Source organism: Protopterus annectens, chromosome 2.part1 (assembly GCF_019279795.1).
Source record: "Protopterus annectens isolate FY-2018-M chromosome 2.part1, PAN1.0, whole genome shotgun sequence".
NCBI classification, from domain to species: domain Eukaryota; kingdom Metazoa; phylum Chordata; order Ceratodontiformes; family Protopteridae; genus Protopterus; species Protopterus annectens.
Genome location: NC_056729.1, coordinates 223,361,653 through 223,384,382, shown reverse-complemented (window position 1 = coordinate 223,384,382; position 22,730 = coordinate 223,361,653).

Sequence of the window (22,730 nt, the reverse complement as noted above, 5' to 3'; positions counted from 1 at the left end):
ACACACACACACACACACACACACACACACACACACAGGTGATTTGATATTATAACCCCTATCTCAGTACTATTACACTATGCGGCTCACCTTTTATGCTGGCATGTGCAACTGGTTACAACCGGTATGCCACTGTCCACAGCAGGACATCACTCTATGCCATTCAGGGTATCTGTCTGTGTGTCTCGCTCTGTGTGTGTCCACCTGTGTCTCTCTGTCTCTATCACTGTCTGTCTCTCATTTCCCCACATCTATGTGTGTGTATACTTGACATATTATCTGTTGCCCATATATATGTGTGTGTGTATCACACATAACAGATGCAGATATATCACATATGGCCACCTACAGCTAGCTGAGAGTAATCCTGTCTGATGGGTGTGTGTAGGGACAGTTAAGGTGTACATAGATGTCTATATGCACAGTCCTATATACAAAATACAGCCATATAGTCTGATGTGGGTTCCAACATGCCCTGTGATTCTCTAAGTGTAGGAACATGCCCAGTGTGACCTTCTATAGTGAGGGACTGCATTCCAGAGATGCATTCAAGAGATAGGTGTACTCCAGTCCGAGGTTTTGTGTGCTACAGCCATACCTCTCAGGATTAAATAGGACTTTTCTAGGTATACCGGGTTTGTTTAGCAGACATTTTCTGGCATATCTGTAGTCTGACACTGCAATGTATTGTGTCATTACCTAGTGCCAGACATCCTCAGATCATCACAGTGCTTTACCAGAGGAATACAAGTTGTATGATGCCCATACCAATATTATAGGCCCAGCTATGTACATTCTTGCCCAGCAAGGCCATTTCGGAGGTGTGGTTACAGCCAGTTGACTGATGATGCTGTGTAAACAATCCAGCAACTTGGTGATATACTGGCTGGTGATCTGCTTGTGTGGTATTTTTCTTACCTGAGATGTCATATCCTGGTGTGGCCATACCTCTCAACTGTATATTTTTTGGCAGATTGTCCAGGTATTTGGCTAGAGGTTTTGTCCAGTCTACATAAACTTGTGTTTTTATGGCAAGTTAGTTGCATATAATTGAAGACTGATATTATAAAATAATGGCAGACGTTACTGTTTCAAACTACATAACTTTCAGACAATTTCCACTACTGCAAGCCCCTCATCCTACCAACTTTCTCAGTATGTAAGGGCAGTATTTACAACACATGCCTATCATTGTGCCATTGTCCCAGTTTTATTTCTGCCCTTGTCCAGATGTGTGTTGTTGTCCAAGGTTGGGAGGTATGGATGTGGGTACAGAGTGCATTTGACTGTGCAGACATGTCCATTATATGTGTAGTATATTCCACATAGCACTGTGACTTCCAGGTATGTCAGTGGCAGAGCAGTAGGTGTAGCTGACATGCATAATAGTTGGCACTGCAGTTATCTGCACATGGCCCTGTCAAAGACAGTACTGTACCTAGGCCACTACAAGACAACAGCCGGGAGTCCATGCTGGCCAGATCCTAATGGTATTAACCACACATACACATAGCTCATTGACCCTTGCATATTGTGGACATGCAACATGTTTTTGTGTGTATTGGGACAGCCCTGGCAATGTGCGCCCTCCTGCTATTTCCCTGCAAACATACACATTACTGCATTTCTGTTTGAATATGGGGGGAGGGGCAAACTTGTCAACTGTACACATTTGCACAGACTGTGCTGATATTTGCTTTAAATTTTGGTTCCATGTATCATACTATTGTGCCCTGCCTTGGGAACTAAGGCATATCTCTAAAAACCACACGTCAGATTGTAATGACATACATTTGAGTTTTAGACTTCTTACCCTTCAGAGCCTTACTGCAACTGCAAGACCTGCTGTGCTATCACTGTGTAAGTCTGTAAGGGAGGTAATTCAACATTGCCACCATTTGTGGGCATTTGTAAAACATTTCTTTCTGGTTTTCTACAACTGACTTGCTGGGTGAGTCTGAAAGGTGGGTATGAGACCCAACACTGACATCCATGCCTGTGACATATGACCTTCAGTTATATGACCCCCCCACACATACACTGCAATGGGATTTGCCACCTGTACTACTGCATATTGTGGGGACTCCAGTATTGGGCAGACATTTCCTGGTGTCCCACATAGCTGTCAGTTGCCTGCTGTTATCCCAGTAGGCCACCCCATTCACTTGCATGCATATAGCGATACGATAATATGCTATCAGAACATACTGATACATTCATTTATTGTTAAGAAGACTGACTTATCTTGTGGCAGTGGCATTTATGCGGACAGTGCTTGAGGGCTGCCTATGTTGGATGCATGCAGTACACTGCCAATACATGGTAAGTCACAGGTAGTGTGATGTGTGTGTCATCCCTTTTTACTGTGTGTGCGAGTCAGAGAGGGGTGTCAGTCCCTGGGTGCCCACAGTGTCAGTGTGTGTGCTATCTTTTGCCTCTTTGCCAAGGCCAGGCCATACTGGGCATGCCACCATCTGCCTACAGGAGCTGGCTCAGGAGGTTCCTCTTCCGAGTTCTCATTAGGTCTTTGGAAAGTACCTGTAGCTAGTATTCTTAAGGCTACACATACCTTAGTATCCACTAGGCTGGGTTATCCTCTGATGGCTCTGGCTCTGAGATGAAACTGGCTGTCCCTGTCTACTCTGTAGCACTCTACATTTTCCAGATCATGTAGCCTCTTGTAGGTTACCCTGGGTCTGAACACTCTTCTCCTCCTCCTCAGTCTGGGGTGGTTGTCAGCATTATCCTCCTCTCCGCCATCCGCCTCCAGCACATACTAATGTATCTAAGTGACAGCAGCCCTCTAGAATTTTGTCAGTTAAAATTCCCAGGTTTACTCCAATGATGTAGAGTTTGTGGGAAAAATCAGACTGAGGGGTGTTTGCATACTTTATATTGGTGTGCTGCAGATGCAGCCTGTGTGATTGTGAGTATGATACATTCCAGCTACCAGCTATATATTATTTATGGCTTTGAATGGCCCATTGTGAGTTGCAGAGTCCCAGATTAGTGATTTGTACTTCATTTCCATTATTATGCTAGTTCCCTTTTATTCTTTTCTTTTAGTAACATTTCCTCCCATTTTCAGCCCTGCAGCCACTTGCCAGCTATATTATTGAGTGCTTTGAATGGCCCATTGTGAATTGCAGAGTCTCATATTACTGATTTGTACTTCATTTTCTTTGTTCTGTTAGTTCCTTTATTTTTCCTATTTCCATCCTGTTTAAGCCTCGCAGTGCAAGGCACGCACTGTTTTAACTAGTGTAAACACTGCTGAGAAAACAAGGCCCTCCCCTGGACACGAACACAAATACCCGTTCTTCACTCAGCTAAGCACAGCTAAGCAGCCTCAGACACACTCCCTTGCTTAGCTGTGCATAGCTGAGCACAAACAGGAGGCGCGGAGCTCCAATGTGCTTATACCAAGCATGGCATACACCCCTTTCATGTCAGCTGCTTCTCCTGCTTACACAACTGCCTTATAGCTCCTACATGGTTAGGTGCAGTTAGGCAATGGTCTCTTTTTTGTGATTCAGAAAATTTCCCTCATTAGCATACCCCACTACATTAGTCCATAGTTACAGCACTACACCAGAGCCTTTAACCTTAGCAACCACTGTTCCCTTCTATTGTTTTGATTCTGCATGAATAGACTATAATGGTAAAATGCAGATTTCCCTTAAAATTGCCTTTTCACATTTTTTTTTTCAGCACAATCCCATTTGTGCGCTGCTGCCCTTTGCTTAAACGGCCGAAATCGGCCAAAAAAAAAAACATTTACTTTTAGAAATTTTCAACAGTTTTCCATTCAAATGGCCATATATTTGGCTACTGGCATGCCTTAAGAGTATAATACATGCTTTTATTTGAAAACCAAAACAAAAGTAGAAGTCACAAATGGCAGACCAAAGGTTATAAATCCACAAAAATTTCATTTATTAGTCCACAGGTTTACGCGTTTTCATCCCAATCAAATCACATAAGGAACTTCATCAGATACAAGGTTTTAAAATTTAAAAATAAAATAAATAGACTTGAATAGGTGATATCACTTCCTAATCCATATTTAAAGGGAGACTGACAAGCAAAATATTTCATTACTGTTTAAATGCAGCCGTAAGATATAAGACATGTAAAATACAAGTTTAAACACAGAAGTAAAATGCACAAGACATATAGAAATATAAGAATTTCTCAAATTAGTATAAATAAGTAAATGAATGCATAAAAAGCAGTTGCTATAGTGTTGCATTCTATCCACACCCCACCATCAATTAATATGCTTTGAGCCTGATAAATAGAACAACAACATAGTCTTCTTTTTCCCAGTTAGGGGTCACCACAGTGGATCACCTGTCTGCTCATGATTGGCAGTAGAATTTTAAGGTGTTGAGTTGCCAGCCCAGTACCCAACCTTCCAAGGAAGGCACAAACATGCATGTACTCACACCTAGGGCCAATTTAGAGTCTCCAATCCACCTATAACATGTCTTTGGAACGTGGGAGGAAAAAGGGGCACCCGGAGGTAACCCACGCGACCACAGGGAGGACATGCAGACTTTGCACAGAAGGCACTCCAGCCAAGGATCGAACCAGACAACTTCTTGGTGTTAGGTGATAACACTAACTACTGCACCACTGTGGCCACCCTATAAATAGAATGGCAACTAAATAACATATTCCAAAATATTTTTTTTTTTATTTAAATTAATATCATTAGAATGCTTAGAATGTATCAGATCAGTAGTGAAAACAGTGCTGGAAATGTAACAAATTAATACATATAAAAAAAAAAATATATATATATATATATATATATATATATATATATATATATATATATTTTTTTTTTTAAATGGATTATAATGTTTGATATTAATTCATAAAACCAATTGTGTTTATACATATAGTTTAACGTTTGAGGGCTTTCAATTTTAATAAACTACTAATGGACAATCTGTCATTGAAGCCAGGCCAATGTACAGTGTCCAGTCTAAGTTGCCAAATCAACTCAGCCCTTTCAAGAAGGTATGACCAAGCTGCCCCCCTCTCTATAAGTTTTTGAACTTCTAAAATAATGAATTTGAACTGATGTCCCTTGTTAACCTTCACATGCCTTGCCAGTGCATTACAGTCATATTCATCTCTAATATTCCTAACATGCTCACTAATCCTGTTTTTAAGTTTAAGCTGACTTTGCACCCCACCCCGAGTATAACATTGAATTCTCGGACTTCTGACTTAAATTGTCACTTGTCTGATGCTTCAAATACGGCTATACAACCTGGATTTAGACCAGCAATGAATAACAACGAGGTTAGTAACATTTTAAATGAACCTGCTACTAACTCTAACAACAGCATGCCTTTACTGGCGGACTGGCTTAAAAGTAGTCTGATTTTTGGGCAAAACATGTCTGTGAACGATGGTACTTTTAATGACTGGCTCTCGGAGCTGGATCGCATTCTGCTCAAGATAAAAAAGCTCCAAATGGACAATGCCTAGATTCGGGACTGTTTGAGAATGAAAGTTGTGCCTAAGGGTCTTTGCATGTAGCGATACCCTACTGGTTTAATAGCTAATTCTTCCTTTCACAAAGAATTTGTTAGTTTATTCAACAAGTTCACTTTCGAGTATACGGACATGATTGTGAAATTTAATGAAACTGAGATTAACAAACTGAACCAAGAAGTGACAAATCTTGACAGGCTTATCACTTATGACCCACTTTCCAATAACAATATATTTGACTGCTGCCATATCTTTAGGTCAATTGAGGAACAAATGATAGCCAATAAACAGAAAAATAAAAAAAAACTTGCCAGGAATGAGCATGATTACAATAACAATCTAGCATATCCCCCACACTCCCATCCCAAGAATGGCAACTAAACAGAAATTTTACCTCAATGAACTCTGATAATTACGATACTAACTTGAATAATGAGCAAGTACTACAGGATGATTCTTTTTTAGGAGGAGAACATTTCCCCCAGCTCAGATGATCAGAGCGTATAATGAATCAGAGGGGGACCAACAACAAACATGGGGAGATAACAATCCTATGCCTCACAAAGGGGAACAGGTCGAGACAACAGGGGGAGGTCCCTGAAGGGGGAGGAGATGAACTGTTTAGAATTTTCTGTTATTTCTACATTAGATGACAATCTGACTTTTTCTTCTCCACCTTCTGATACTGAAGTTGACACAGAGGAGGAGGAAATGACCTGTAGTAGGCCATCTCCTAGGTGTATACAAGATGAAATTAATGATGCACTTCTCCCACCTGTGCATATTGAATTTAACAGTAGAAATGATTTTAAAGTTTATAATTTCTCTGATGTTGCGATGAAAGTTCATGAGTGACTTACTGTCAAATGGTTTACGTTTGTACCCAACAAGCAATTGAGTTTAGACAAGGCACTTCTTGACCTTAAATTATTTGTAAGGAAACTTAATTTAAATGTTTGATTTCAGAGAACAGAACATGTGAAAGAACCTTTCTTGATTTCTAACACATACAACCCCACCCCCCATTCACCCAGCCTTGGCCAATTTTGAAAGGGTCTGTGGGTTAGATTTTTGAGCTTTATCTAAGAGACTTAAACATTATAACAGTAATTTAAATGGTGAAGTAGAACTAGAATTACATTTTTTGGGACAACTACCTGGGCTCAGAATCATGAAACCAGATAAGGGGGGGGGGGGGGTGTTGTGATTATGAACCTGGCAGACTACAATTTAAAGATGAAGGCAATTTTAGAAACCAATACATATGATATGAGTTCCCTAAATGAACTACACGGTACTTACTGTAATATTAAAGGTTTCTTAAATGATTTATTTATTGATGGCCTCATTACTATTCAGGAACTCCATTACCTTTCTGTTGAGTTTCCGATTGTCCCAACCATCTTCAGATTGCCTAAAATACACAAGAGCTTTGAACAACCCCCTATGTGTCCAATTGTGGATGCTAGGAATTCAATCACCCACCCTCTAGCAAAGATTCTAAATATTGAACTTAAGAATTGTTTACCGAAATAAAATCACCTATGTATAGACTCTTGGGACTTTCTTAAAAAGATTAACAATACTATTTTTAAAGAACATTTTCTTTTTGTTACTATTGATGTTGTTAACTTGTATTCTGTTATTCCACATGATGTAGGGGAAGAGTGGTTTTGTCACTACCTCCTACTAAAAGGGGTTGAACAAGAGAGAATCAACATGTATGAGCAAGTCTCAGATATGGTCCTTAGAAGTAATTTTATCCTGTTTGATAAAAAATACTATCTTCAGAAACAAGGGGTGGCAATGGGTTCTGCCTGTGGTGGTCTCTATGCCAACATAGTTATGTTGGAGTGAGAAAGAAGGTATGTCAGACAATCAAGGTTTTTTCCATTTTGCCGTACCTATATTCGATATTTGGATGATATTTTTATCTTAGGGGAAGGGCCAAATGACCTTCTCCCCCTTTTTATGGAGTTTATTAACACCACCACATCATTTCTGAAGTTTACAGACACAATAAAAGAAAATAGTAGCGCATATCTAGACATCCTTCTCATTAAGGACTCCCAGCACCAGAGATTTATTGCAGAAATATTTAGAAAGGAAACATATTCCAACTCTTTTCTTCACTTTGACAGCTGCCACCCCTTTTCACAGAAACATGCAGTGGTTAAGGGGCAGTTTGTCCGAGCTGCATGTATGGTTATCCTATGGGAATCTTTTGTGTTGGAATGTCACAGACTTAAGGACATGTTCTACTCAAGAGGATATCCTTTACAGTTTATTGATTTGATATTATGAGAGAAGTTATGGTTAAAAGACAGCATGGACATTTTACACCCATTCTAGGAACACACTTATTCAATCTGACTAACCAAGAGGTTTCCCATGATTTAGATATTGTTGAACAAACTAGATTTCTACTTGATTCTTCAGAAGTAGAGTATACTGGGAATTACAATTCCTCAGGTTTACACTTGATGAGTTACACCATTAACTATAAATATATTTTTTCCACCACCTTTTCATGTCAGGCCCTTTTTATTAAAGAAATATTTATGGGTGAAAATGATTTTTTTATATGTTATAGGTGAGAGACCTGGTTGCATTTTTAGGAAGGAGGCTAACCTGAAGTATTTATTTGAGCATTTGTTTTTTTCCACGAGCTAATGGGCACATGTCAAAATGTGGAACATGCAAATTCTGTTCATACATCCTTGAAGTTGGTGAGACCACTGTTAACAACATTAAATTCAAAATACCAGGGAGAGATTTGTTTGTTGCAGAAAGAGTTGTTTACTGTGCAACTTGCTCCAACTGTCCTTGTTTTTATGTCGGTAAAACCGAACGTAAACTTAAAAACAGGATTAGTGAGCATGTTAGGAACATTAGAGATGAATATGACTGTAATGCACTGGCAAAACACGTGAAGGTTAACAAGGGACATCAGTTCAAACTCATTATTTTAGAAGTTCAAAAACAAATAGAGAGGGGGGCAGCTTGTCCATACCTTCTTGAAAGGGCTGAGCTGATTTGGCAACTTAGACTGGATGCTGTACATTGGCCTAGCCTTAATGACAGTTTGTCCATTAGTAGTTTATTAAAATGGAAAGCCCTCAAAAGATGAACTATATGTACACATACAATTGGTTTTATGAATTAATATCAAGCATTATAATCCATTAAAAAAAAAAAAAAAAAAAATATATATATATATATATATATATATATATATATATATATATATTTTTTTTTTATGTATTAATTCTTTACATTTACCAGCACTGTTTTCACTACTGATCTGATACAGTCTATGCATTCTAAGAATATTAATTTAAATTTAAAAAAAAGAAATCTTTTGGAATATGACATTTACTTGCTGTTCTATTTATCAAGCTCAAAGCATATTAATTGATGGTGGGGGTGGATAGAATACAACGCTTTAATAACTGCTTTTTATGCATTCATTTACTTATTTATTTTTTTTATACTAATTTGAGAAATTCATATATTTCTATGTGTCTTGTGCATCTTACTTCTGTGTTTATTGTTGCATTTTACATGTCTTATATCTTACAGCTGCATTTAAACAACAATAAATTGTTTTGCTTGTCAGTTTCCCTGTAAATATGGTATAGGACGTGATGTCACCTATTCAAGTCTATTTATTCGATTTTTAAATTTTAAAACCTTGTATCTGATGACATTCCTTATGTGGTTTGACTGTGACGAAAGCGCTTATATCCGTGGACTAATAAACCAAATTTTTGTGAATTTATAACCACTGGTCTGCCATTTGCGACTTCTACTTTTGTTTTGGTGTTTTTTCCTGGTTATGAGTGAATTCTGTAATGCTTTTATTTGAGCTGCCATGCCTCCATTTTGATTTTTGTAGAAATGCATTCAGCTAGTAGCCGAATACATTTCTGCACCTAATACTATTCCTGCATGGATGCCTGCCTCCATCCTGAATCGCTAATTCACCTCATTTGCATGGTTTTCACCAGTAAATGGGGTAATTAGCATTATTCAGTGTGTTAGTGCAGGAGTAGTGATGCCAGGCTCGTGCACATCCCCAGGGTTGTTTACAGGATTGCTTGGTGGCCATATTTCATGCAGTAGCACTTACACTATTCTTGCACTCCATGTAAGCATTACTGAATCCCAGTAAATGACATTCCTCCAGTGAGAGACAAGCTTCTTTTCTACAAATACCATCAGCACCTCAGGACTGCCCTGTACTATTAATGGACAGAAACAGCTCCTAAATGCTTTATCCTATGCATGGGCCCCATCAAATTATGTATGGTATGATCCCAGTTATTCTCAGTAGAGGTAATATTCAAATCCATGCTTCTCTCCCATCTGTCCTCCAAATGGGAATGTCCTTCACATGCTCCCACTTAAAACACCTCCACCACTAAGTCCTCACCTATATCAACTTTTTATTGCCAAAACTAACGAATTGTCATAGGTTTTTCTCTGTACATCTTTCTTAAAAATATTATGCATGCAAGCCTCTGGCTTATCTTACACATATTCTCATACTGACATTATCTTAAATGTAATGTAACATATATTTTATTGTAAAACTGTGATTTCTGTACAGTTTGTACTATGCAACTTATCTTGACTACTGTAATGTTGTGACATTCTGTATTTTGTACTATGTACTGGAGCTTTTCTTCTCGGGTCTCCACTGAAAAAGCGCCACAAGCCCAGCTGGACTAACCCGGTTAACAAACAATAAATAAAATAAAAATAATAAAAAAATATATCATCATCAGCCATGGCATGGGTAAGGATAATCTATAACCAAATGGGACAGGTTAATTTAAGCACAGGAAGGGAAATTAACTAGGTCCGCAGGGGCAGCTGCCTAATACTAACATACAAACCTATGAACCTATGATCATAATGCCTGGGAAAATTGTTTAGTTGACATTATATGCAAATGACCTTATAATGACAAGGAAGTGAGCAACATTATGTTAATGAGAGTGACTGTAAATGCAAATGAAGATTAACACATGATGCATAGATTTAGAAACATATAAAAATGGAAAAATGTGATGCTTTGAACAGTGAATTTCAATGCTATCTTTCATTGGTGAATAGAGAAAGATAGAGAAACAGAGAGAGACTATGTTGAGATATTAGGAGTAGTAAGTGCAATAGCTCGACAGCAACTTCAGGAACGTTTCATGCAAGCAGTACTGATAATTGTGCACAACTTTACCCTCTGCATCACAGATGGATCCCAGTGCACCTAATATATCATAAACTCCTTAACAGGGACATAACTGACAACTAACATGTGGACAGGAACAACATGCAGGATCTTGTAGTTATCTGAAATCCTCACAAGGAGCCCATGGAATGCATGGAATAGCAATCCTTGTGGTCACTTAATATGTGTAGAACTGAACATGCGTACAACAGAGATCTTCCAGGGGACATCGGAGGACAAAGTTGGTGTTTCGCAGGCATCTACCTCATGATTACTTAAACAAGAAATACATACCTTTATGTACATAAACACAAAACTTGCAAAAAAAAAACAGTTTCTTAGTAAATCAAGACAAGTAAGCATGGAGCGTAAACCTTATAAGGAGACATGAACCATGGCCTTAGAAACGATTAAAGAAGATTGCTATCTAAACAGGGAACTAACAAAGTGTTGCATGTAAGAAGGAATAGAGCTGAACATGATGAACCCCACACACCTCACCATGCTGCATCCAGACCTATCACCCAGAAGCCATAACAGCTCCAGAGACTAGGCATGCTTACTGAATTATAAGGACAAGCATTATCCCATACAAACTGTAACCACAAAATAGAGCATCACAGACAATTGTACTCTAACTGTGATGAAAGAGAGAGCGAGAGAACTGCAGTTTTGGATATGACTGCATTGATGCCTAATTTAGAGAAATGTGGCAAATGAGTAGTCTTTCTTAGAGATCATAATGTTTATTCCAAGATTTTTTTCTGTTTCTAATGTTAGGAAGCTGTCAGCTTTTGCAGCCCTTGTTTTCTGGTGTTTAAATGGGAGGCTTGGGTCCAGTCAAAGACCACTTAATTTACTCTGCTAGTCCTAGTCTGACGGATCACACTTGAAATTAAAATATATTTTGATTTCACATAATATTCATTATGTATCTAGCATGCCATGCTATGGACTCCAACATAAGAAGAGTGGCAAAATTTGCTTACATCTTAAATCTCTTTCTTCTGATGTGGTTCCTCCAGAGGAATCATATTACAAATTACTCACTTAATATTGGAAAATGTAAAGGATTCAAAGCAGTGAGAAGTCACCAGGCATGCAGTGTGTTTAATGCAAGAGTAGCTACTTTATTTCAGGATGAAGTCAGTGTATACCTGAGGCATTTATTAAGATACGCAGGATCAAAAAGATCTGATACTGATTTATGTGAGTGGTACATAATACACATTGGGCAACACAACTGACCTAATAAATACAATAGACCATTCTTTGAATGAGTTTAGTGAGAATTGTTGTGACTCTCATAGTACTTGTTTGATAGGAATTGTGGTCTAGACTCATGCTTAAACCACTCAAGATGGGATGCTAGGGCTATCTGCTCTGATTGACAGGGGGAGTTGATGACCTTTTTTAACTTCACACAGCTGATCACCATGTACCACCAGCTCCACATATCATTCAGGGTCTACTGAACACATCTTAGCTTTTTATTGGTTCATTCTGACCCACATCTAGGGCCTGTCAGTAGGTTGTTGACACTGATGTATTGTCATACTTCTGACACCATCTTAGCTTCCTATGGGCTCATTCTGACCCATATCTAGGGCCACTCAGAAGGCTGCTGACACTGCTGCAGTATCATATTTCTGACAGGGAGTGTGCCCTAACCACCACCTAATTACAGCAGCCCCACAAGCACAACAAATGCAACCATCTGGAGGTGCATGCATGCTTCTATGAACACACAGCCTCCTAAGTGGTATAACATGCTTGTAGCATGGATCTGACCAAGCTCTTAAAGCTATTTTTACAGGAAGCGTAAGCGACCTCCCTGCCCCCAGGGTGGGCAAATCAATGTTGGCCACTCACTCCCATCTTCCCCCTGGATCTCCTTCCACACCCTTGTTGATAGTCAGATATGGGCCATCAGGAAAGTAGTAAGAGCTTTCACCATTTGCACCACATGGTCACGTGAAGTTGAGAACATTTTTATTCTGGTTCAGTCGACTTGATTGTTGACTTTCCTAAACAATAAACAGTGTGCAAATAATTTTGTATTTTTTTTTCAAGGCTCACATATAATGTTATTCTTATGTTGGTCAAACTATTTTAACAAGTGCAAAAGGTCAGAGATCTTTACTAAGTATATCTCAGATCACTCAGTAGTCCATCTCGGACTTCTAGATATATATTTTAATGATGACTAATTCTGATGTGGGGCCAATTATTTATTGTGGAATTATACCCCCCCCCCCATTAACTACATAACATTTGAAATTCCTCAAGCTCAAGCAAGGGAAGAAAATATGTATGGGCAGGTCTGCACTGATATTCTTTTAGTGGACATCTGAAAGGTGGAGTCAAACGACTATCATAAAAATGCCATAATATATATTGTTTGCTGTATCAAAAGTTAACACAGGAGATTTTGTAATCTGAGCTCTGACTAGCTGCCAATAAGTCCTCTGAGGCACCTGAAGAATTATCAATACTACTGGTTTGATAAGAGTTGTTACATTAAATTAATAATTTGTGCAGTCCCTGCAGTCTCCTAGTGCCAGGTGGACATGAATAGGTGAAATTCTATGTTAGTTTTTAGTGTACACTCTCAATGAATTCATGCCGCTGCCACCACTCCTGTGATCTGAGACTCATTTTCAGACTACCTGTAAATAATATCCATGTGAGCCTATAAAAACTGTGCTATAAACTACTTTTCCAAACTTTGTGCGGTGCCTCCAACTTAGTTGTATGGTGTTGCATTGTATTGTATTAACTTAGCAAAGCAAGGTGTTTCTTATATGCCCTTAATTCTAGTGATGGGATAGCAGCTATTATCACTTTCCTTGCTATACAGGAAGCCCCAGATTTGTATGGTATCTTTGTCCTGATCTATAGATGTGCTGCTGAGAAATGACTCCTTTTCTTGCTAGGAGTTACATGTCTTAAGGTTTATCCACCCCAAGCCCCCCCCCCCCCCCCCCGAATAACTGCTTCAGGCAACAGCAAAATTTCTTCTCAATTTTGTAAAAAAGACCTTTTGATATCACCTGATACAGACTCTTTTACCTACTCATCTGAGAGCACAACATTTCCACTTAATTACAAGCAGCTACAGAGGATAAGGCCTGGTTACCCTCCTGAATAAACATCGTGGGCTTCGTTAGATGCAGGCATCCACATCTCATTTGCATACTGTTGTGCAGGATTTGCTCACCATGAAAAAGAAATTGGGTCTTCCCAAATTAGATGTGGGTAAGACTTTTGATTGGATTAACTTGATTTTTTTCCTGCTGTATTGATGTATTCAAGTTTTCTCCTGTTTTATCAATTATGCAAATATCTTATATGAGAATCTAAGAATCTTTATTATACAGTTAAGCTCGATAGAGTTTTTTTTTTTGCTTCTTTTATATCCAAGTAGGTAGGAGATCATAAATTTAAAGATAAATGGACACATTCTGGGAGGTGAGGCTGCTTCTCCAGCAAATTGTAGGACCTGCACCCCCCCCCCACAACAAATCCTTAGGCAATAAAAGAGTGAAGAATTTTGAAAGACGACAAACTGGGGTTGGCAAAAGTAGGAAATGAAATTAGTAACCATACACAGTGTTAGAGACCTACAGTGCTACACAGTGCTAGAGGACTTGAATAGATATGGATTTCAGCATCTTGATGTCACCTATGTTCCCATTGCATTGTTAAAAAAAAAAACAGAGTAATGATAAGATAGGATAAGGAGACGAAGTGCAAGTGGGCAAAGGATGTGAGCAGCAGAAAGAAGACACCGTCGACTATTACAAGGTCCCAGGAGACAAACAAAAAACAGAAGAGTTGTTTTTACAAGGAAGCCACAGAGGTTGAATGGAATCACAAAACACAAAAAAAAGGAATGAATTATAACAGTGCTGCAAGTAAACGAACAGTAGAAGTAAAGTGAGAAAAGTTGTCTTACCTCTTAAGGAAGACATCTGCTTAATGTAAAAAAGCTAATAATGTGCCAACAACAGATATTTCTAAATGTATAGTAAATGCAGTGTGTATTAAACAAGAAGCCAGTTGTGATCATCACCTAAGGAATCTGAGGAGGAATTATGGAAAAACTGAAAATATTAATATGGAAGAGAGCAGTAGTGAGATGAATAAACCAACAGAAGAACAACATAATGAAGGCAAGCCTCAAGACACAGAGTAGAAGTGGATGTGGATGAATAAAGACAATCAGTAAACATCCATGGTGGAGATGAAAGAAAGAAACCAAAGCTAGTAGATGGTTGTACTTTCTCAAGGGTACCATACCCGCTAAAAACCATGAAGACACTGGAAGCAAACAAACAGACAACAAGAGAGAAGAAAAGAAACTGTGGATTACTGCAGTGGAGACATAAAATGAAGATACGGAAAGGAAGGTGAGTTTTCAGTTAGTCTGAACCTAAAACAGTTGTGTAGAGGGAAAATACTACAAGAAATAAACATTGGATTGAAGAGGGTAAGGGCAAAGTTTTCAAGAAGAAATATCCCCCCAAAGAAAACAACAGAAATGTGCAACATGGCAACAGGATGGAGGGGGTAGTAGAGAACACAACAGAACATTAAAATGTGCAGTCATTAAATCATTGTGAATGAAAAAAATGCAGGCACATTTGGTTAATAAAAGACAAGCAAAAGGTAGGGGGTGTGGAAAACATCAAAAGTTTAAAGAGGAGTAGAAGTGGAGTAAGTATTAAAATAAATAAGTAATAAGTGGCAAATCTGCGCAGTGCATTAAATGCTTTTAGAATGTCTGAGGAAGGGGAAAGACTCAAACACATGAAAACACAAAAATAAAATATCTGTTAGAAACGAAAATGCAAAGGATGAAGATGAAGATAAATGGATAGTCAAAACATGGAAACATGATTTGGAGCACACTATGAATGTTGTTTATAGGTTCATAGGTTCATACTAGGCTATCTGCCCTAGGGCATTTATAAGCCTAGCCAGAGTGTGTTTGGCTTTCGCCGCCCATTTTAAATTAATTTTGCTATTCCCTTTTTTGAGGTTAGTACACTGTGCCTCTGTCTAACAGTGACACAGAAGTGATACCCGGGGTAGACCTACGATCTCCCATCCACTCATCAAGATTCCTCTTGAAGAGAGTCAATGAGGGACTCTGCCTAACCTGAACTGGGATTTTATTCCAGACTGAAGGGAGCCTCTGGGTTATGAATCTGTCCCTCCAGCATGTCCTATTTATTTCAGTGCTGAGGTTCATGTCTCTCGAGCACATAGCTTGATGGGATTTGGATTTTCTGAGGTGCAGCATGTCCATTAATTCCGGGTTGTACATGGCTTTATACGTCAGGCACAGATCGCCTCTGAGCAGGCGGTATGCCACTGAGTAGAGCTGGAGTTTTTTTAACTGGGCAGCATATGGCATCTGTTTGAGCACTTTGATCCTCTTGGTGAGGTACTTTTGGGGTCTTTCCAGTTGCTGCAGGTGTCTGGTAAGGTGCATCCCAAAAGAGGCATTGTACTCAATTATGGGCCTGATGAGGGATGAGTAAAGAGGCACGATGACCTCCCCTGATCTAGATGTGAATCCCTTCATGATTAGGTGGGCTATATAAAATGTTTTTCTAACCACTTTGGCCACGTGGTTGTCAAATGAGAGATTGCTATCAACTTGGGTCCCCAGGTCCCTAATTACTTCTTCCGTACTTAATGGATTACCACCTATGTGGTAATTTGTGGGCACTTTGTTTTTGCCAAAGGGGATGACTATACACTTTTTGGCGTTTAGCTTGAGGCCATGGCTCTGGCACCAGTTGTCTGTTTCTATGAGGCCCTTTTGGAGAATGCTTGTGTCGGCTGGAGAGTCGATTATGGCGCCCAGTTTTCAGTCATCTGCAAACTTGGTCAGCAACAGTTCTTCTGTGTTGGCCTGTAACTCCGAGAAATATATACCAAACAAGAGAGGTCCCAGGACTGAGCCTTGTGGGATGCCACTTGTAACTGGTTTGGAGTCTGACATGGCTCCAGCAATTCTAACAATGTGGGTTCTGTCCTTGAGCCTGTTTGCAACCCATCTAGTGACATAGGGGTTTATATTTAAGCTGGTGAGCTTATCTATAATGCCCGAGTGGGGTATTGTATTGAAGGCTTTTGCGAGGTCCAGGTAGGCTGTGTGGACCACCTTCCCCTCGTCAATGGCCTCGGTGACTGTTTCAAAGAAATTGACCAGGTTTAAGAGGCAGGATCTGCCCTTAACAAAGCCAAACTGGGTAGGATCCAGTGTCTGTAGGTGCCCAATATCTTTATTTATGAGGTCCATGATGATCCTTTCCATAGCTTTGCAGACCAAGCTAGTCAAGCTTATAGGGCGATAGTTTCCAGGATCCGTTGAGGCACCACCTTTGTGGAGAGGGACCACTGTTGCTGTATGCCACTCTTTGGGTACATATCCTGTAATAAGGCTGAGATTGAACAGTAGTTTTATGTTTGGGTTTAGCTCTTCTTGGAGTTCATGTAGGACGCAGCCCGGGACACATGTAAGTTTATTGGACTTACTGCATAAGAATTAAAGCATGTAGCAAGTTTATATTTTTACTTCTATTTCATTCATATAGCTACTTCTTATTAGTTAAAATGCTAATTTATTTTCATGAAATGAGAAAAAGTTTCAGGAAAGGTTAATATTAGTGGACGGTAATGATGGGTATAACTTTGATGTAGCCTGGAATGAATGCACTAGCAAGTTAAAGACAAGGCAAGGTAAATAATAAGAATAAAGTGAAGGGTGGATGTAAATGATAAATAGAAAATGATCACTCTGTAAACATGATAAATAAAATGCAAAAGAAGGGGAAACAGATCACAATTTAAACAAGATAAAGGTAAGAAAAAAAGAAAGGACAGAAAAGGTAGATGTGTTTACAAAGCCAAAATGGGAGAGGCAAGAGCAGAGATAGACACTTATAACAGCAATTAGGAGAAGAAAGAAATTTGGAATGGTGACACAGAGCTTGATTATAGAAGACTGGAGGTAAGAATAGGAAGAGAACCAAGGAGAATGTAGGATATGCACATTCAAAACAATAAAGCGCAACTTATTGAAATATCTTAATAATATACAAAATATTAACATGCAAACACAGCCAAAACATGAAGATAAGTAACTATATGCAATACTTAAAAAAACATAAACAGTGTAAAGAAATACAGATTAAGCAACACTGTCTAGAGCGTTAACAAAGCTCAGACATAAGTGACTGATCAGTGCCAACTAATAAAAAAAAGAACAATCTCCACAAAGTATACCAAGTCAAGATTATCATCTGGCCTTAAGGTATCTAAAAGGATCCTTTTTGGGTCGGAAGGATTGGCTTATAGGTTTTGAACATTGTATGTGCCATGTGGGTAAGTTACTTTCAGCTTAATACAGTGAGGTAAAGACATATTTTGTGTCATATTATTTTTAAAGTGTAAAAGCAGTAATGAATGCTCTTAAAATGTAGGATATGATGTCGGGAGGAGGGATCTGTAACACTGTGAATTGCCATGTAATGGGACTTAAGTTTGGAAAGTTAGTGAGATATTCCTTTTAAGTGTAATTCAAAGTTGTTTTACATATCTGCCATTCCAAAATATATGCAAGATATAAGAAGAGGATAACTAACATGTTAAGCAATGATCAGAGATATTCATATAAGCATTTTTTTATTTTAGCAGGAGTAAGATTGTCATTATGTATAAAAATAAACTATCTATAGTAAAGTTTTTAAAGTAGATATACCTAATGTTTAGGTTGATACCTGCTTTCTAACTTTAATACACACAAATTGGGTGATGTGATGTGACCAACAAGATGCATTGAGTTATCAATCAAAGAGTCTGTAGTTTTGTGATTATTTTATTTGCTGAACAGATATGTTGCGAGGACTGAAGATCATAGCATTGCATTTATTTTCTAAAGCAGTTTTAGGAATAAGAGCACTATTATAATTAAATTGTACTTTCAGTAAGTGGTTTCTTGAGGATGGGCTCACTGACTGAAACTGTTTTCACTATTTGAAAATGTCTGTTTAGTATATGTTCTTTCTAGAACTACTCTAAAGCAGCATTAAGAAAATAGAAGATACTTATGACCAATTGGAATAGTGAATATCTGGTGCTAGATCTAAAGCACATCACAGTCTGTACCTCTCCACAGATGGTTGTCTGATCATGAACAACACGACTATTCAATCCTAGTTAAGGATAGCCTTTGCTATTCTTCTCAAAAAATGTTTAAGTCAACATAGAAGGTTGTCACCTCAACCTCTGTGTACATGCAAAATATTTATGGATCTTGGATAATTTCCACTATGCTACATCCAATACCTGAGAATGCCTGCCATTTTCTGGGATATCCTAGGATTTTTAAAGCAATTAAGTTTTGTGATAAAGAAGTCTTTTGAAAATATAATTTATAAGTAATTCAGGGATATGTACAAGTTTATGGAAGTAAAGTTCAAGTTTATTCTATCAAATGGTTTAAAGGCATCTAATCCTAAGGCAAACAAGGTCAATTTGTAGATATTAGCTAGTAATTGAAGTGTTTCCAAGGCTAATGTTTGGTTTCTTGTTTCCGAGGCTAATGTTTGGTTTCTTGTTTGTTTGGCTTCTTGTTTGTTTGGCTTTAGTAAAACCTAACTTCAATGGTGAAACTTTAATGGACATATTTTATCTACTAGCTAAAATAAATGCATATCATTTTATGTCAACATTATTTATTTATTTATGTATTTTACATTTGTTAACCGGGATTGTCCTACTGAGCTGAAGAGCCCTTTTTCAGCAGAGAACCGGGGAGAAAAGCTCCAACATATTATACAATTTTCATTATAAATTAGCATTAAACAGCAATGTTACAGGATTATTACAAGGCATTAAGTAGCAGTACAATGTTATACAGTGTCAATAATCAGGAATATAGCATAACTATTTCAAGATGTATAAAAAGAAATATGTCATTAAGATGAGTATAGTTTTTGGGGTAAGTGGTTAAAAAACAGTTTTATCATGATGTAGTTGCATGAAGGCAAGACAATTACAAAAGAATGTTTCTCTGAGGCGATTTGATTAATAGATTTTAGAAGACAGTAGAAAGAGTAGTCAAGGAAGATTAGAGAGAGCTAGTGAGAAGAGTGAGTTAAGGGCAGAAACTAGATTAAGGTATGAGAAGTAGGGGACGTTAAGGAGGGAGAGTGCAGTGGCTGGACAAGTGACTTTTAAAGTGCTCTTTGGTGGCTGTCTTAAATTGTTTAGGATGTGTAAGGGTCCTGATTTCTAGTGGGAGCCTGTTCCAGGCAATAGTGGGGTGATAGCTGTACATATTGCGTCAAATTTAGACTTGGGTTTGTAGATTTGTAGGAGGTCTTGGTTAGAGCTTCGGAGATGTCTGGAGGGAGAATAATGGGAGATGATAGGGGATAGTGCTGGGCAGTAGGAAGGCTGGTATATGATAGAATGGATGATCTGGAGCTGAGAGAGAAGAAGCTGGTGGGGTAATTCAAGCCAGTTTAGGTGTTTTAAAGAGAGACAGTGATGGGATTTGTAGGTTTGTAGGGCAGCAAAACTAGCTACCTTGTTGTAGGTAGATTCAAGTTTGGTCAGGAGTGCTGAGTTAAGATTTGCAAGAATTTGAGAATTGTACATTAGACTGGGTAGAAGGTAAGTAAGAGAGAGAGTAACCTTGGCTTCAGAGGTAAGGAATTTCTTGTTACGGTAAAGGAGCCCTAGTTTTGAATGTGTCTTTTTGATACACTAATTACTAATTAATCTGATTACTAAAGACAGCTAGCAGTATTTGATATTTGCTTTTTGTTATGGAAAAATTGTCTTCAATTTGTTTATATATGGATCAGAAAGTCCCTTAACTTGAATATAATTAAAAATGACAACTAGAATTTTAGAAATTAAGATCGAAAATTGTTTATACAGCTCTGATGTAAAACTGCCATGTCCTGGCGCGTTAAGATTTTTAAGATATTTGACAGCAGCAGGAATTTGTAGCAAATGGACAGGACTAGACAAGAAGTACTATTGTTGAGATAAATTAGGTGAATTAATTTGGGTTTAAAACAAGCTTATTTCTTCCTTGTTAAAACGTGTAGGGTTCTGTTCATAGAGTTGCTTAAACTTATAGCAAAATGAGTATTACATCTTCAAAAATAATTATATATTATTCTATCTTGTTTTTTGTCTGATATGAAAGAGTAGAATTTTGATGAAGAATAAGTTTTCCTAGAGATTTGATGGTGACTGTGTCCATTCTCAGTATTGCAGTAGTACTTTGATTTCATACAATGTTAGTTGAGAAAAATACATAAAATATGCTCCTTCTGCAGTTGTTTGATTTGCAATTCTGTGTCTGCATTGCACTAAGATATTAGCTGGTATTCCAATGTACTTAGTCTTTTGTTACTGTCCATTTATTTTTTCGTGTTTTATTTTTATTTTTTCATGTATGATGCTTTATTTATTGACATGCCTCTTAACCCATTTAATCCTGAACAGCAGGATGCTAATTAACACCTTTGCTTCCTCAGATCTTGTAAGCCAGGAAGCCATTTGCTTCCAAGAACTTTTCTCCAAACACCGATACTAAAAACACATTTCATTAGATTTTGAATATCTGATAAATAGCGTTAATTAAAATATAATAGTTCTTTGGTAGACAATTGGCTATTCACTGGTGTTAGTATCAAAGGACTCTTCTGTGAATGTTGTTGTTGTTGTTGTTGTTGTTGTTGTTGTGTCTTTTGGCTTTTCCCGGTTAGGGGTCACCACAGTGGAACTCCGGTCTGCTAATGATTGGTAGATGCTGATTTTATATTGCATATTTATGAAAGATAAGCTGTATTTTGTTTGCCAAAAATATTAGTGCTCTGGTTAAAAAAATTGTCATTTTTCTGTAAGTGTGCAAGATAGAGCCATGATATTAGTGAGGGATTTGTTCATCTGTACAAGAGCTTTCCAATAATTTATGAATAATGTTGTTTTGTGATATTGCTGAATCCCTGCAGAATATCAACGGTACCAGAACTTGTTAGACTTTTGGAATGCATGGCGAGGCATACAAAGGAACTAATGGTTTGTTAGCCTAGTACACACCATTATGAATCTATTAACCTATGAATTATGAATATACTCATTTTTTAAGATTTCAAAACAATATTAACCTGCAAAACCATTTGTTAGATGGTGGTTATCAGAGGAACCATTCTGTGCCTTAATGTTTTGCATAAGATGGCATTATTTATTAACCTAAATGTCACAGAGCTTATATGAAATTAATGTAGTCATGAAAATATAGATAATAGTCATAACTGCTTTACCAGAAGTGCATTTATATCTCACAATGCATTCACATTACCCACCATGTCTTAACTTTATTTTTACTTATATCCAGTGCTTGTATAAACCACCCACGACATGGCAGTATCACATTCTATTTTTACATCATTAATAAAAACATGGAAACAACTTCAATTCAGGACTTCCCATGCTCACTATTTCACTGTCACTCTTGGCAAATCATGCCAGCTTGTAGATGTCTTAGCTTAATGTATGCACATTTACCAAGATTTAAGAAATCAGACCTTGAAAACAGTGATGAGTATGCTTGTTTCAGGTGTACAGGAAAGTGTGTTTTAAGGATGGGAATACTCATAGAGGATCCATAGCAACTCTACTTTCCTAACAACTATACCGTTGTAGGAAGCAATGAGGGCACTGAGTTTTGAAGTCTGCCCATTGAACATTTAATTGATATCAACGTTATGCATATTCTCCTAGAATTCTATTAATAATGTAATAATTTCTAACTTAATAGACTTAATTTCTATAAGAACTGGTAGAGAGTCCAGGCATTAGGAAAGAGTTTCATATGTTATTTGATAATAAAGGTTATGTGCAGCTGAGTTTTTGAGTGACCAAAAAAGAAGTGGAGTTCATTACT